This window comes from Vombatus ursinus, unplaced genomic scaffold (assembly GCF_900497805.2).
Source record: "Vombatus ursinus unplaced genomic scaffold, bare-nosed wombat genome assembly UNPS02014781.1, whole genome shotgun sequence".
Taxonomy (NCBI): Eukaryota; Metazoa; Chordata; class Mammalia; order Diprotodontia; family Vombatidae; genus Vombatus; species Vombatus ursinus.
In genome coordinates, this window is record NW_020954559.1 from 5605900 (window position 1) to 5623583 (window position 17684).

Here is a 17684-nt window from a genome sequence, read left to right on the forward strand (position 1 = left end):
TTTATGATCATTCAAAAAACTATGGAGAGGGTGGTGGTGGTTAAGAGTAGGTTGCAATATATTACAAACAAAATGAGAGTTTTTAATTTTCATGTGTAAAAATGGGTAGAGAGAATAGAGTATGCACTCCACCTGTGTGGGACGAGGAGTGGTCAGGCATCCTCCACAGGTAAAGGACCTGCACTGTGACTACCAAGAGTTTAGGCAATTTATCCTAATTACAATAAACACCTGTCCCTTACCTTGGTCCAGGTTCATCTAGACTCAGCCTAGGTGTTGTTGTTGTTGTTTTTTTTTTAATATAAAAGAATTATTCACAAAAAAATCTTTCATAAATTTGAAATAACTAGCTTATATTTTGTCCCCTCCTAGAATCCAGGAAAACCACCAAATTTTATATCTATCTATCTATCTATCTATCTATCTATATGAAATTGCACAAACACATTTACATATATACATATATATTACACACATTATACACACATACATATATAATTTAGGTTTAGCTTGTGTCTTATTTCCCATTCAAATTCTGAACACATTCCTTCCTTTTCTTGACCACAAGGAAACACACTCACATTATAGTTTAAAATACATTTAAGCATACAAAATAGAAAGATAGCAAAACAGAAGTGGGAGTCTCCAAGCAGCTGTTCATTACTCAAGTAAGAGGGTCAGCATTTCTATGCCAGCTGAAGGTCCTGATTTATAAAGAGATGAGTTTACACATTTACTCTTCCCAAAGGAAATAATACTCTTCCTCCCCTCCCCAGCCCCCCACAAACCTTGGCAGAAGAGTACTATCATTCATCTCCAGTTTCATCTTTTACCTTCTACCAAATTCACACAAATAGATGTGTCCTATTTCACTACACCCTTTTTGACTCATAAACAATTGATTAGAGAAGTAGTTATCCAGATCTACCCTGAATCTCTGCTCAGTTGATCCAGTACTGGACTTCTTCTTGAACTGAACTCCAGCATATCTTTCTTGGGTTTCACAGCATCCCTTTTTCCACTCCTGGATTTCTGAGAGAGCTAGTGGATCTTCCACCAAGTATGATAACCTTGTTCCAGTAATCTCTCTCTTTCTGTGGACCCAGAAGGTGGTCTGACTTACTCCTGTATAGCTCCTACAAATAGTCCGTTTACTCTTTTTAAAGATTTGCTAAGCTGCCAAGTGTAAGGATTCATATCATTCTTTTTAGTTTTCAGTTCTAAATACTTCCTGTCTACCCTATGATTCCACTCCTGAGACTGAAAAGATCTGATGGACAACCAGAAGAATGAAGAGGAAAGATTAGCTCTCCTAAACCATAGGAGCCCTCCAAACAGGGTATTACAAAGGAAAAGTGGTACAAAATATATCATCCTAGAAATATGTTACACACACACACACACCCACACAGAGCAAAAGCTATGTCAAGAAATTATGAGGAAGTCCCCTAGCACACTGAGTGTTTCCTTTGTGGTGAAATTACAGGAGGACATGAATGATGAACAGGTAAGGATGGGTTGCCATCTGAAATACTGGAGAAAAATATTTGAATTGATGTGATTATAGATCCTTTGAAATGCTGGAAAAATTGAATATATGAAATATACATTGGACTGAAAAGATAAAAACAAGACAAGACCTGTCCCAAGGGGATAATATTCTTCAGGGTAGGTAAAACATCTATCCTGATCAGAAAATAGTAATTTGAGGCAGTACAAAAGTATTATTAACTTGGGGATCAGGGAAGATTTCTTAGAGGAGTGGATATGTGAGCTGGGCTTGGAAGAATTTTAAAAGGCAAAGATGAAGAAAGAATAGATTCCAGGCATAGAGCCTGGAGTATGCATATGAATAGAGACAGAAGATGGCAAGTGTCATGTCCAGTTCAGCTAGACTGTAGAATGGGTAAAAAGGAACAACAATATGAAATGAAGCTAGAAAGGCAGTCTGAGTTTAGAGTGATATAAATGCCAGGCAATGGTGTTTGTATTTTATCTCAGATAAATAAAAATAGATTTTTTTAAACCAGAAAAGTGGCTTGTTACCACTTGACCCTTAGAAAGATTACATGGATCAGAGAAAGATTAGAAGTAGGGAGACCAATTAGGAGGTCCAGTTGATATTATTCTGAATTAAGGTTGTACCAAAGGGCCTTGAGAGGAGATGCATACTAGAGATGTACATAAAGATTTGGGGACTCATCCACATATCAGATCTGTGGGAAGAAATGAAAAGACCAAGTGAGGAAGTATAGAGAAAGAAGAGGGCTCAAAATAAAACATTAGCATAGGAGATTGATGATTGTCTGGCAAAGCAAATTTAGAAATGGTAAAACAGGTATTAAGAGAGATTTGGTTTCACCAAAACCAAGGGAAGAGAAAGAATCCAGAAGGAAAAGTCCAGTGATGGAAAATGGAAATGTATAGAAGTAGTGACAGGACTTTTGGAATTAGGTGATAATGGAGAACTGCAGTGTTGTTGTAGTGATTTGGAACAGAGTAACCACAGACACTAGATCAGGAGATATAGAGGAGTCCTTGAGATTGTTGGTAGTATCCACATTCCTGACAGGTAATGCTATGAGGCAGCTAAATGGCATAGCAGATAGAGTGCTGGACTTGGTAGATACTTACTGATTGAAATGTTGGGCAATTAATCAATCAACAAGTACAAGATGTCCCAAAAGTTTAAGTGCGTTTTTCAGTGTTGATAGATTAAGAGCTTTTCAGTCACAGTAACTCTGTCCCTTTTATCCCTGTTTCTTTCTGCAGCCACAGCTGGTGGTCTGGCTTAGTTCCTACTTGGCTTCTCTAAATAGTTCAATTAGTATTAAGCTTTAATAACGTAAAACTGCACCAAAAACTTTGGGACACTGTGTTTATTAAGTGCCTACTGTTTGGTAGGCACTGAGGATAAAAGTACAAAGAATGATAGAAGCCCTAATCAAAAGGAGTTTGTATTCTAATGTGTCATTTACCCTCTCTGTACTTCAGTTTCCTCATTTATAAAGTGAAAAGGTTGACACCTGATGACCTCTAAGGTTCATTCTAGCTCTAAATCTATAATTCTTTGATTCTTTCTGTTGCACCCTGAATTCTGGAAATTCCAGAAAGCAGCCTCACTGTTACCTCACTTGTACTCTCCAGGGTATGGGGATACCAGAATTTCTTGTTTCTTTTAATTAAGTTTATTTTATTTTTAATTTATGGAATAAAACAAGCATTTCTATAACATAGTAAAAATTTTAAAAGAGATAATTGTACATGAAACTTTGTATCTATTATGTACAATTTGCTATTCCTTTTAAATATATGATAAAGTTGTGTAAATTTCTTTTTTCCCCTTTTTTTCTTCCTTCCTCCCCGCCTTGCCCTAGAGATGGCTTCCATTAGACACAAATGCACATACATATGTATATTTGTGTGTGTATGTATATACACATATGTATGTAAAATTATTCTATATATACTTCTATTTATCAGTTCTTTCTCTGGATACAGATAGTGTCTCTCTTCACATGCCCTTTATTTTTAATTTGTGTATTTATGATAGTCAAAATGACTTAGTTGCTCAAAAATTTCTGGTTTCCTAAAATTCAGTTACTAACCTGGGCCTTTGCTCATTGTTCCTGTATAACATAAATACAGTTTGAGCCTTGAGCTTGTGAAAGCTCCTGCTTCAGGCATGATGTTTAGAACCTTTGGGTCATAGATCTAGAAGACACTTCAGTGACCATTTAGTCAATTCCTTATGGTTATGGGAATTCCAATTACAGATGGAGAAACTGAGACCCAGGGAGGTTAAATAACTTGCCCAGTGTCACACAGATGATAATCATTAAAAGGAGGGCTTGAACCCTACTCCGCTATGTGATGCAGTGGATAGAGCACCAGGCCTAGAATCAGGAGGACCTGAGTTCAAATCTATCCTCAGACATTTACTAGCTGGGTGATTCTGGGCAAGTTACTTAACCACTTTCCCTCCATTTCCTTATCTGTAAAATGGTCTGGAGAAGGAAATGGCAAGCCATTCCAGTGTCTTTGCCAAGAAAACCCCCAAATGGGGTTATGAATAGTTGGACATGACTGAAAAATGACTAAACGTCAACACTACCTCTGACTTCAGAGATGCTGCTCTTTTCTCTGTACCACATTGCCATGCCAGTAGAAGGCATGGAGTAGAACAGACAGAAAGTGGGAAATAGTCTATCCTGTGAACAATAAATCTTCACATCTGGAATTTGACAGTTCTTTTCACAGCCTTTTGTGTTTGTTTGTTGAACCCAAAGCACTAAATGATCCCTGAGGACAGTAAACACAAATGTGGTAGGGCTTAGTTTATGTTTACTCCTTCTAATAAAAAGTGGTGGAGAAAAAAACACTAAGACTGAGCTCTTCTAATGGAAATTCCTAAGCCTGGCCAGAACAAAGGATGAAACATAAATGGTTTAGATATGAAAAATTGCCATTGCCACCTGGATAATAGTGTTCCAGTATTAGTTAATGTAATCTTAATTTAATATCATTAGGATGCATACAACATGTTCTGTGTGCCCATGAATAATGAATGCATTGTTTACATAATTAAGGTAAAATGGATACCAACCAATCCATTCCAAGAGGATGTATGCAAGTATGGAGCTACAAACCATAGCTCATTTGGAGCTTTAGAAATTTTCTATTATAACTCATGTCAGCAGACATTTTGGATCCAGACAGCTATGTAAAAGAAAGAAGTGTGGGAGAACATTCACTGTGGTTGCTACAAGATGTTCATTAGCTGATACTACTTTAGAAAGCATTATAGAGCAGGTTTTTAGATAAGGCAGGCCCCTTTATCTACAAAATTGACCTTACATTGTAGGTGATTTGATTAAATAGTTTAGAGTTTTAGTCAATAATCTTGCTGCTAGGGGAACCATCTTAACTCTGGTAAAGAACTGCAAAGTGTCAAATGCTGGAATTCTCCTTCTTGCCCCTCCACCCCCAATTCCAATGTCCTCAAAGCAAGTCTGCAGTGTTTGCACTGAATAGGGTTCATTGAATCATATCTATAGCCTTTTGTTTAAACTCATGTCTGGGGCTCATGAAGGCAAAGAATTCTTTACTGTTTTCTTCAAAAGTTAGTGAAGGCAAAACAAGATTTAGATTGATTCTGTCTCTTGGTTTCTGATATGTAGCATTCTTACAACAGGCTTTGAAAACAATAGTGCACCACAAGGAGGTTGATTCTCTCATTTTCTGTCTAAAGAATATTTAAAGATGCCTTTGAGCAGCTAAGTGGCACAGTGGATAGAGCACTGGACTTGGAATCAGGAGCTCATTTCCATGAGTTCAAATCTGGCTTCAGACACATACTACCTGTGTGACCCTGGGCAAGTCATTTAACTTTGTTTGACTCAGTTTCCTCATTGGTAAAATGAGCTGGAGAAGAATATGGTAAACCACTCTAGGACTTTTGCCAAGAAAACCCCAGATGGGGTCATGAAGAAGCAGACATAACTGAAATGACTCAACAAGAAGAACAAAGATGCTTTGAGATTGTGAAGCCTCAAGTGCCACAGAAGCAGGAGTTGCTCTTATTATTATGATTTTTATTGTTACTTCATTCTTATCTTTGTCAACAGAGTTCAGATAGAAACAGCCAAGAGATAAGCAGCTATCCTGCCATTATTCCTTCGAATTCAGTGCTATTGCCCAGCTAGATAAAATAACTGCTTTTTGTAGTTGAATAAAAGTAATTAGAATGTAAGGGTTTGGTTTTTTTTTTTTTTTTGGTAGAGTCACGGCACATATGCTTAGTACAACTCCAGTAATGGACAAGACAAGGATAATATGCACCTCTTTCTGTTCCAATTGATTCTGATCTCTTCAGCAAAGTCTCTACATTTTAAAAACTTTTGGTGCAATACAGGGTAAAGGCTGAATATTTGGGATAATGCTACATTAGTGTTATTATTAGTAATAATGCATTTACTTTTATAATAAGCCTCCATTAAATAGTAGTGAAAAGCTAGTTCATTTAAATTTTTTGGTCATAAGCATGATCCCTTCAGGCAAATGAAGTAATGAAGTATTATTTTTAGGTAAGATCTATAAGAGCCTAAATGCAGCCCACACATTTTTACATAGTTCTCAAGAAACTTTTCAGCTAATCCATGAAATATGCACAATGGATTCAATCCCATGGCTTTGGCGAGGAGTTAATTATAGGGCATAGCTCTTTTACTCTTTATGAGAAAGACTTCCTGAGAGTTAAGGCAAATGTTGTAGGTGGCACTATGAATCATATTTAATGCATTCAGTAAAACAATTTAATTCAGTTTCAAGTGATACAGCACACTATATGGCTTACTGGGCAAAGAAAAACAATGGCCAACTGGAGGAATTAAAGCTATAATAGCTGCTCTAATCCTGAGTCATTGTGTGACCTTGGGTAAACCATCTAGTCTCAGTCAATAGTCTCCATTTCCTAATTTGTAAAAGAAGATTGCTAAGAAAGCTAGGCTGAACATTTGGTAAATATTAGACTTCAGAAAGTAAATGTTGAATCGGACTCCTTGATCACAATTGAGCTGATGGATGACAATTCAAGTTACAAAGGTGTTGCCCATGTGGATTTCAAATTATGATGGAATAGAGGACTCAATTTTGTATTGATGTATTACTTCTATTAAGTTTATTGAAGTTACAAGAGAGGTGTATGTGACAGAAGTAGGTCTATCATTTTTAAATGAATCCAAATTGTACTTCAATCTTCATGCTTTCTCCTTCCTTCCCAACCAAAAAAGTCCTTTTGTTTTATTCATACAAAGGGGTTGCAATACTCTGTAACCATCATTTAGTTCTTATTTTTTTGGCAAGCAAAATGTCATCAATAGAGGGCTCAGTGATGGCTGCTATTAATAATATTTAATATGTTTTAACTTATTATGACTTTACCATCACCAAGATATTCTTCCTGTATTTATCATCATCATTACTATCATCTATACAATGCTTTAAGGTGTGCAAAGCACCTTACATATAAAGTTTATCATATTAGTTTCTCCCAATAGTACCTTTGAGGTAAAGGCTGCCAGTGTCATTGTGCCCATTTTATAGATGAGGAAACTGAGGCTCATTAAGGCTAAGTTCATGGTCACATAGCTAGTAAATATCAGAGATGGGATGCAAATACAATAGGATGCAGTATATTAAGTGTCATGTGTGCCACTAGAACAAAAAGCATTTAGCTCAAAATCTATTTGTTGCATTATGATTAGATTATTATCCTGACTTTCTGTCTCCAAAGAATATAATATCATAAGGTTGGGCTACAAAGTATCTGCCATTTAGAGTACTGCTTAGAATAAAAATTTGGGCATACTTACAATGACATAAAGAAGTATTTTTCCATCAAATATTGTTTACCTGGAAGAAAAATGATTGGAACTTTGGTGTTAAAGGACAGGAGACCAAAAAAAATGCTTTTAGAAGCCTCAAAGTAAAAGCAGCTGTCCTTTCAGGATTTCTACGTAAATACCCATCTTGCAGTCTACCACCTCACTGAAAGTGTATAGTCCATTCTGGGGATTTAGGTTAGAAGCTAAGTTGAGAGTCTTGTTTTGGCATATTGCTACTGAGGACACTCTCTAGCTGCTGCTGCTGCTACTGTATGTGCTTTCCATATGTCTTTCAAGCACCCCTTTGGAAAAGAAACAAGACCTTTGCTTGCTCTAACAATGTCTAGCTATTATTGGCCTGCAACTTCATAGTGAAATGAATGAAAAAAAAAACAAGGGAAAAGATCAAAGTGAATAGTATGAAATCCATTGAAACCTAGGGCTTTGGGAGAAGTGATAAATGTGATATATGTGACCCACACATAGATTCTCCAGAAAGTGTTTGCTAACATTGACAAATGAAAGTGGAGTTTGAGGAATGTTACAACATTCCACCTCTAGCATTCTTACATGCTTTATTTAGAAATATACATACACACACACACACACACATACACATATGTCTCCTTTGGCATCCTATGTATTTAATTTTATACATTTAAAAACTTTTATTCTGAGAAAGGATCCAGAGACTTCACCAGGTTTCCAAGGGAGTCCATCACACACACACACACACACACACACACAGATTAAGAAGTCTTAATTTAGAAGACTGAATTGCATTAGAGAAGAAAATGACTCTTCATGGTTCACTTTCCAGTACCAAACAATACCATCTCGATTCCAGCCTAAATCCCCACTAGAAAGTCAGAGTCTGCCCCCCATACATCCTGGGCTCTGATAAGTGAGCTTTTGCCTTATCTTTCCTGAGATGAAACTTGCACTTCACCTTCCAGCTATCAGCTTCAAAGCATGTGTTGTGTGTTCCATTAAAATGTAGCTCCTTGAGGAGAGTGGACTGATTTGCTTACATGTTTTCATAGCCTCAGTACTTAGCACAATGCCTGGCACATAGTGAATGTTTAATAAATGTTTTATCTAGCTAACTAGATAGATAGATAGATAGATAGATAGATAGATAGATAGATAGATAGAGAGAGAGAGAGAGAGAGAGAGAGAGAGAGAGAGATGGATAGATGGATGGATGGATGGATGGATGGATAGATAGATAGATAGATAGATAGATGTGGAACTCTTCTTCCTCAGTTTCCTTTGCTAGTGTCTACCCCCCCATACATGAGTTTACCTTATGATACTGTCACAAACCTTCCTTCCTTTTCTCTCCATTCTCCATATATTCTCCCTCTTGGTGAGCTTATAAACTTACATTGGTTTAACTCTAGCTTCGAAGTAAATGTGTACCTTGTCTCCAACTTACTCCTGAGCTGCTCCTTGCATCTCTAATTGATGACTTGACATCTCCAACTGGTTATCTTAGAGGCAAATCAAACTCTGAATTCATCTTCCTGTCTGAATATATCCCTTCTCCTAACTTCCTTATTTCTGTCAAGGGCAACATCATTCTTCTAATCACTCAGTTTTGCAACCTAGGAGCCATCCTTGACTTGTCACACTTTCTCATTCCCTCTACATCTGATCAGTTGGTAAGCTCTGTCAACTCTACCTCCTCAAGATCTCCCACCCATCTACTTCTGCAGTTACTCTAATCTAGGTCCTCAGCACCACATACCTAGATTATTGTATTCACTTCCTCTTTGGTCCCCTTATATCCAATCTCCCTATTCTCTCTAATACATTCTCCATAAATCTGTTAAATAGATACTATTTTTTTAGTAGTTGGAAGCTTTACTTAACACAAATAAAAATGTGCAAAGTATTTTACTCATTTTCTTCACTCCTCAGACTAGCATTTGGATTGGTAATCTTGATGGCTAGCTGAGCTGCTCTCTCAACAATGACTTTCTGATTCTTGGAGGACACATTGTGAGCAATCTCAGCACAGTAAGATTTGTTGCACACCAGGAGCACTTCCAGTTCTTTGACATTGTGTACCAAAAACTTCCTGAATCCACGTGGTAACGTGTTTTGTCTTCTTATTGCTTCCATAACCAATATTGGACATCAAGATCTGGCCCTTGAATTGTCTTCGCACCCTGTTGTCAATGCTTCTTGGTTTGTTTCTCTTGATCTTGACATACCTGTCAGACTGTTGCCAGATGAACTTCTTGGTCTGCTTCTTGATGATTTTAGGCTTTACGAGAGGTCTGAGGGCAGGCATGGTGCCAGTGGAGAGATGGTAGCCCCTCCACAGGAAGCGCCAACAGAAAGCTAAATAGATATTCTTAAAGCATGGATCCTACCATCGGACTCCATTACTCAAGAAGCTTCAGTAACTTCCTATTACATTAGGATAAAATTCAATTTCCTCTGTTTGGCATTTAAAATCATTCACAAACTGACCCCATTTTATCTTTCCAAGCAAATTAGCCATTACTCTCACCTTCACTCCAGCCAAATCAGTCTACTTGTTGTTCTAGGTACATACATTTCACCTTCCTCCTCCCTGCCTTTGTATAGGCTGGCCCCCATGCGTAGAATATCTTCTATTCTTGCTGCTGTCTTTTGGAATCCCTAGTTTCCTTCAAGACTTAACTCAAGAACAAAAGTCTTCAAGAGGCCTTTTTTTTGGATTCTGCCAGTATTCAGTTCCTTCCCTTCTCTTGTATGTATCTATTTTGTAACTGTATTTACTTATTTGTGAACCCATTGTATCACCATTATAGAATGAAAGTGTCTTGAGGATAGGGACTAGCTCACTTTTGCCTTTGTATCCAGTGCCTATCACATGCTTATTTTTAGCTTGGGAATCAAATAAGATAATATATATATATATAAAGGGTTTCCTAAGAGTAAATCCCTACATAAATATAAGTTATGGCTATTGTTATTATTGTTATTATAATTGCTATTATTATACCCCAGCAGCAATTCATCTCAGGGACACACGCCCAGAGGCACAATTATTGTTGGTCAATGATGCTCCTTCTATCACCCTGTTTGCCTCACACACACACAAAAAAAGCATTGGACTCTGACTCTTAAAGTCTTTTTTGGATCTAAATCTATGATCCTAAAGCCCTCTGATAGGAAATAGAGTATGCAAAAATTAAGAAGATGTGTTGCCAGCCTTTAAGGATTTTATTATCTAGCAGGAGAGGTCACCCACACAAACACATAATGCCATAAAAAATATACAATAACTATAATGCATAACTTAGGTTGGGGCAAAATCGTAAATAGCTTTAAAAGTCAAATAGCAGAGTTTATCTTTTATCCTTGAGGAAATAGAGAATTTACTAAAAAGTAGAATGATATGGTCAATTTTGTACCTAAGATTGATTTATTTGGGGAGAGACTTGAGGTAAGGGGATCAATAAGAATGGCATAGTAATAGTCTAAGTAAGAAGTGATAAGGGCCTGAAGTAATGTATTGGCTATGTGAAGAGAGGGAAGAGGTCAGAAACAAGAAATCTTTTAGACATAGAAATGGTGAGATTTGACAGCTGATTGGATGTGGTGTGGGGGTGGGAAGTAAGGATAGTGCTGAGATTATGAGCCTGGGAGACTAAGAATGGTAATACCTGTAAGAGAAAGTGGGAAGTTTGGAGGATTTGGTGCAAAAAAATGAGTTCTGTCCTGAACATGTTGAGTTTGAAGTGTCAAACTTCCAATTTGAAATGCCCAAGAAACAGTTGGTAATGGGAGACTGGAACTCAGGAGAGAGCCTAGGATTACATTTGTAGATAAGGGAGTCATTTACACGAAGATCATAATTAAATTTGTTGAGAGCAGATGAGACCTCTGAAGAAGAGTTTAGAGAAAAGAGAATAGTAGGTCTGGGCCAGATCCTCAGGATTTACCCACAATTAGGTTGCAAGATAGAAATGTTGAGCTAAAAAAAGAAACTGAGAAGGCTCTGCCAGAGTTAAGAAGAAAAAAGATGGTTGGTGAACAGTTAGAAAAAGAAACAATGATGACAAAGAGCCAACCTGGGATCATCAAGAACAGGTCATGTCTAACTAACCTCTTTTGCTCTTTTGATGGGAATATTAAGCTAATAAATAAGGGGAATTCTGTAGCTAAAAGTCACCTAGATTTTGTCAAAGCTTTTAATGTATAAACTATTTTTGTGGAGTAAGATATATAGGATAGGAAATCATACTTTAAATGGGTTATGAACTTATTGGATTGTTGGGCTTAAAGAGTAATTCTTAAAAATTTGTTGTCAAAATGGCAGGAGGATGCCAATGAATTTCCCTGTTGGCCCTGTGCTATTAATGATTTTTATCCACCAACTTGGAAAAAGACATAGAAGAATTCTCATTACATTTTCAGGTGATGCCAAGCTTGGAGTGATAACACTGGATGACAGAGTCAAGATCCAGAAGGATTTTGACGGGCTAGGACGTGGGTTGCATCTAATAAGATGAAATTCACTAGGGATAAAGTCTTAGACTTAGGTACAAAATATAAACGTCACAAGTACAAGATAGGGAGGCATGATTAGAATGTTGTTTGTTTGAAAAGCATTCTGGATATTAGTAGACCTCATGTCTGATATGAGTTAGCAGTATGATGGGGCAACCAAAAAAGCTAATGAGATCTTGGGATGCATTACACCGGGATTGAGAACCTGCAGCCTCGAGGCCACATGTGGCCCTCTAGGTCCTCAAGTGTGGCCCTTTGACTGAATCCACACTTCAAAAAACAAATCCCCTTAATAAAAGGATTTGTTCTGTAAAACTTGGACTCAATCAAAAGCCTGTACCCAAGGACCTAGAAAGCCACATGTAGCCTCGAGGCCTCAGGTTCCTCACCCCTGCAAGAGAGTCATAGCTCTCAGGAATCAGAAGAGGTTGTCTTTCTGTACTCTGCTCCTGTCACACATCATTTGGAGTAGTATATTCAGTTTTGAGTTACCCAATTTAAGATGGACTGCCCAGCAGATGGTCACCGGATCAATGAAGGGCCTTGACTCCATGATGTGTAAGGAATAGATGAAAGAACTAGGGATGCTTGCCCTGGAGAAGAGAAGACTTCAGAGCATGTGATAGATCTCTTCAAATATTTGCCCAAGGAAACTTTCCTGACAATTAGAATTGTCTGAAAGTGGAATGGGCTGCCCAACAAGGTAGCAGAGTTTCACTCCTTGGAGATCTTGAAGCAGAGACTAAATGATCATTTATTCAGGATCTTATAGTGGGAATTTTTTCCCAGTCTTGGCTTGGATTAGATAGCAGCTGAGGTGCCTTGAACTCTCAAATTCTGTATTTCTGTGAGGTAAAAAGTGCTTTGTGAGACCAAAAGAAATAAAGATAAAACTCAAGCAGTGGGAAGATCGGGGAAGGTTTGGAAGAGGAAGTCTTGGGTCTTGAATATTTGCATTCATAGGACCTACCACAGTGCCAGGAACATACTAGGAACTTAATAAATGACTGTTGATTGCTTATTTCTTCTCAATCTTGATTATTATAATGATTTTTTTAAAAAGGGCTAACTGGAAATTTTCTAGGCTGTTAATTTATACCAACCACTAGCTCCCTTTTGATAACACTTGGCTTCTTGGCCTTGATTATACATTATGGTCAACTACCTCAAAGCTGACTTATCCAGTATCTTGTATTCATTCATAGCCTTGACATCCTCCAAACCCATCCTTCTTTTTCTGTTCCCAGCTTTGTACAAGGCACAACCATCTTGGACACCCAGGTTTACAAACTAAAGACCATCAATGACTCATGACTCTCTGTCTCTGTCTTTCTGTCTCTGTCTCTCTTTCTATCTTTGTCTCTCTCTGTCTCTGTCTTTCTCTTTAACATGCACACACACAGAAACACACACAGATGTGCACATACACATATACACACATCCCAATATTCAATCAGTTGGCAAGTCCTGTCAGTTTTCATTCCATAAAATCTCTCTTATCTGTTCCCTTCTCTCCACTCACAGAGCTTTCACCCCAATTCATACTTTTGTTATCTGTTGCCTGAATTTTTGCAATAGCCTTTTTACTGGCCTTCCTACCTTAAATCTCTGCCTTTTCCATTTCATCTTCTTGATTCCCACCATCTGCAAAATAGATATTCCTAAAGCTTCTGTTTGACAATGTCATTCCCCTACTCAAAATAGTTTATTAACTCCTTATTGGGAGGGCTGGGCAATGAGAAGCACTACCACCATGGTGGGGGGAAAGGGGGAAGGAAAAAGATCTGAGCCTTCTTGTGTTTTTCCTGTTGTTCCCTTCCCCTCTTCAGCCTGTCTCAGAACTCACTGGGGACTGTGAGGCAACAGAAGATTAGCTGTAAATCCCCTTTGCTTTTCCCCTTCACTTGGTTTTATATATACACACACACCCACACACACACACACACACATATACATATATATGTATATGTGTGTGTATATGTCTATATCTATATCTATATCTGTATCTATATCTATATCTATATATTCTTTCTTAGCCCAATAGGGACTCAAAACTTTAATTTGCACAGGCTATGTAGTCTGCTTGGAGAGAGAGGGGGAATCCCACCTTCATGTCTGTTGGCGTACCAAACACACTAGGCAAACACTAATTGACCTTGAAGGAATGATGGTGTATAACTACCAGTTATCTCTATATTCTCTTTCACTCATCCATTCAGCCAATAGTTCTTGAACTCTTGTGCCAGAAGGTAGGTTAAACAGTAGGTCAAGCAAATCTCAGAAGCTGTTAACAAAAAAGTTGGGGCTGTGTCAAACAATCTGGAGCAAAGGCAGGCAGGGAGAGGATCTTGGTTGAGTAACCATGGGGCCCTGGAAGCTGAACTAGAGCCCCAATGAGAAACACCATTTTAGAAGAGAAGCAGAGGAACCATAATTTTACTGTCCTCTAGTGTGCTAATTGTGCTGTCCATTAGTGCAGATAATCCGTATTTGATGAGCATGCAGCCAACTTATTCTATATTTGTAATTCAGTCACCTTTACAAAATTCATAAATTCTTTCAAACCACTGGAGTGCAGAAATTTAGTGTGCCTGATGTTCCTTGTGTTCGGGAATTTGCCAGTAAATACTGGGAATGCCAAATACCTCATCACTATTGCCTGCTTTGCATTATCTTCTCCATGGTCATATGACCTAGAGCTGGAAGAGACCTGAGGCTATCTGTGCTGGACCACTCATTTTAAAGTCCGAGACTCTAACCAGCAGAGAAATGAAGTGATTTGCCCAAGGTCATAACAAGGAGTTTAGGTGCTGAGAAAAAAAAAGAGTAGCTCAATTAAAATAGCAGGAAGAGATTATTAGCTCCTTTGAGGTTTTTATCTTTTCATTATTATGTATCACCTCCCTCTTCTGCCCCCTTCTACCCCTCTCCCTCCACAGAACTCTGCACTCAGTAGATATACGCAGTAAATGCTTACTACTCAGAATTAGTAGTGCTAATAGTTATTGTTGATAGCATTATCACTACAGACTGAGAAAAGGAACTGAGAGGGAATTTTTATACAAACATGGTGGTGTTGCAAAACTCATAGATAAATTTTCCTGTCGAAATATCTCTAAATTAATGTGTGACACTTCGCTGGATATCATTTGAACAAGGCTATAACTTCTGAAGGAAATAAATCACTGAATCAGACAGTGTTTATTGGCCGGTGTGCTGTTATTTCCTAAAGCAGTACTTCCACTTGTGATAAAATTGGCAGCCACAGGAGATAAAGAGAATGTTTGGAAAAGCTATATCCATGGGTCCCGAGATGAACTGCATATTTATAGCATGTTTTATGCACCAATTTTGGTTCCTGCAATTTACTTTAGTGCATTAAGAAATATTAATTTTTCTTTAATACTGGTCATTTATCTTTGCCCAAACTCTATTTTATTTAACAAAGTCATCTTTGTAATAATGATAATAGTAAGAGAACAAATCAATATTCATTCATATCTGAGTTCTTCTCAAACATCTATCTCCTAGCATTGGTGCACTATGAAGAGATTTCTTATTTGTTTCACACTGAAGGGTTTACAGCTATCATAAGCTGGTAATACTGCCTTCCCCCCAGTCATGTGGGAAATAACCCAGGCCTGTAACTACCCTAAAGAAGATAGACCTTGATTCTTGAGGCCTTGGAAAACACAGTCCCTATCAGACCACGTAAGATTCCATAAAGTTTAACGAATCAAAATAGACATCAATCAGTCTATGAATAATGAAAACAAGTATGCTGCTTGAAGCTAGTAATGCATTCTACATATAAGAATGTACCAGCATGACATAGTAGAATAGGCATTGGATTTGGAGTTAAGAAAGAACTTAGTTTGAAATCTGCATCTGATACTTTTGAGATATGTGATCACAGGCAAGTCTCTTAGCCAGTTTCCTTATCTGTAAAATGGGAATGATAATAACATGTACATAATATCTTTCATATGCATTCCCTTCTCTCCACTCACATAGCCATCACCCTATTTTAGGCTCCTATTGCCTCTCATCTGGACTCTTTGCAATTCAGAGGCCTCCCTTGTCAAGTGCATACTCCCTAGGGTGGGGAACTTGGAGCCTCAAGGCCATATGTGACCCTCTAGGTCCTCAGGTGTGGCCCTTTGACTGAATCCTTTCTGTCTTTCAATCTTTTCAATCTGAAAGGATTCAGTCAAATGGCTGCACTTCAGGACCTAGAGGGCCACATATGACCTCAAGGCTGCAGGTTCCCCACCGCTGCATCTACTCCATCCTCACACAGCTACCAAAATGATTTTATAGAAGCAAAGCTTTGAGCAAGTCTCTTAGTCATTCGTTAAATTCCAGAGGTTCCCGTATTACCTCTCTAATCAAATATTAATTACTTTTGTCATTTAAAACCCTTCAAAATCTAGCACCACTCTGCCTTTTTAGCTTTATTATAACTTATGATATTTCATACACTCTGCAATCCAACCAAACTGGCTTTACTGTTCTGCATCTAAGACATTTCAGCTCCTATTTCCATGCTTTTGAAAGCTGTCCCTCATGCCTGGAATGCTCTCCCTCCTCCCTGACCTCTGCTTCTTAGAAATCCCTAGTTTCCCTCAAAGTTCAGTTCCAATGCCACCCTCAATGCCTGTTCTCCTTGCTGTCAGAAGTCTCCTCAAATTATTTTTTATTTATTGTATAATATATTGTATATAAACTTACATGTGTACATTGTTTTTCCTAGGAGGATGTGAACACCTTGAGAGAAGAAATTATTTCCTTTTCATATCTTCAGTACCTAGCTGAGTATCTGAGGCACTTAATAAATACCTATTAATAAATAATTATTAATATACTGATAAATAAATAATATTCAAATAATAATTACTAAGTTATTAAATTAATTATTAAATTAATAAATTATTAATAAATACCTATTGCTTCATTTTTGTTGTTAGTCATGTCTGACTCATCATAACTCCATTTGGGGTTTTGGCAAAGATGCTAGAGTGGTTTGCCATTTCCTTCTCCAGCTCATTTTACAAATGAGTAACTGAGGCAAACAGGGTTAAGTGACTTACCCAGGGTCACACAGCTAGTAAGTGTCTGAGGCTGGATTTGCACTCATGATGACGAGTCTTCCTGATTCCAAGCTCATCAGTCTATCTACTATGCCACCTAACTGCCCCAAATTAATTGATTGACTAATGACAATCATAGGTCTCCATGGAGAATGAAAAAAAAAAAAAACAAGCACTTACTAAGTACCTATTATGTACCAGACATTGTGCTAAGTGCTTTGCAAATATTTTCTCATTTGATCTTCACAAAAACCCTGGGACACAGGTGCTATTATTATCCACATTTTACGGTTGAGTGAACTGGGGCAGACAGAGGTCAGACAATTTGCCCAGTGTTACATAGGTAGGAAGTATCTGAGGCCAGATTTGAACTCAGGTCTTCCTGACTCCAGGTCCAGAGCTCTATCCACCATGCCAGATAGTGGTAAATCAAGTGAATTTAGGTAAAGTACTTTTCAGACCCTGAGTGTTTCAACCCTAAGTGTCAGTTATTATTATTCCTTATTCCCTCCAATATTCTCAGATATGCTTGCAGAATGAACAAGAGGTAAAATGTCTGTATTTTCAAGATATGCTTTCTAGCAAGCCTCTATTTCAGGAGCCAGGTTGAACATACACACTTTATGCCCTGCAGTTAGCACAGGGCTGGCACATTGGAGGTACTTAATAAATGTTTATTGATTGATAGCAAATAGAGTAA

The 17684-nt window shown here is 37.8% G+C and overlaps 1 pseudogene; it reads right to left on the bottom strand.

Moving 5' to 3' along the window:
* Window positions 1-9284: 9284 nt before the first annotated feature.
* On the bottom strand, window positions 9285-9684 carry LOC114046343 (annotated as a pseudogene).
* Window positions 9685-17684: the final 8000 nt, after the last annotated feature.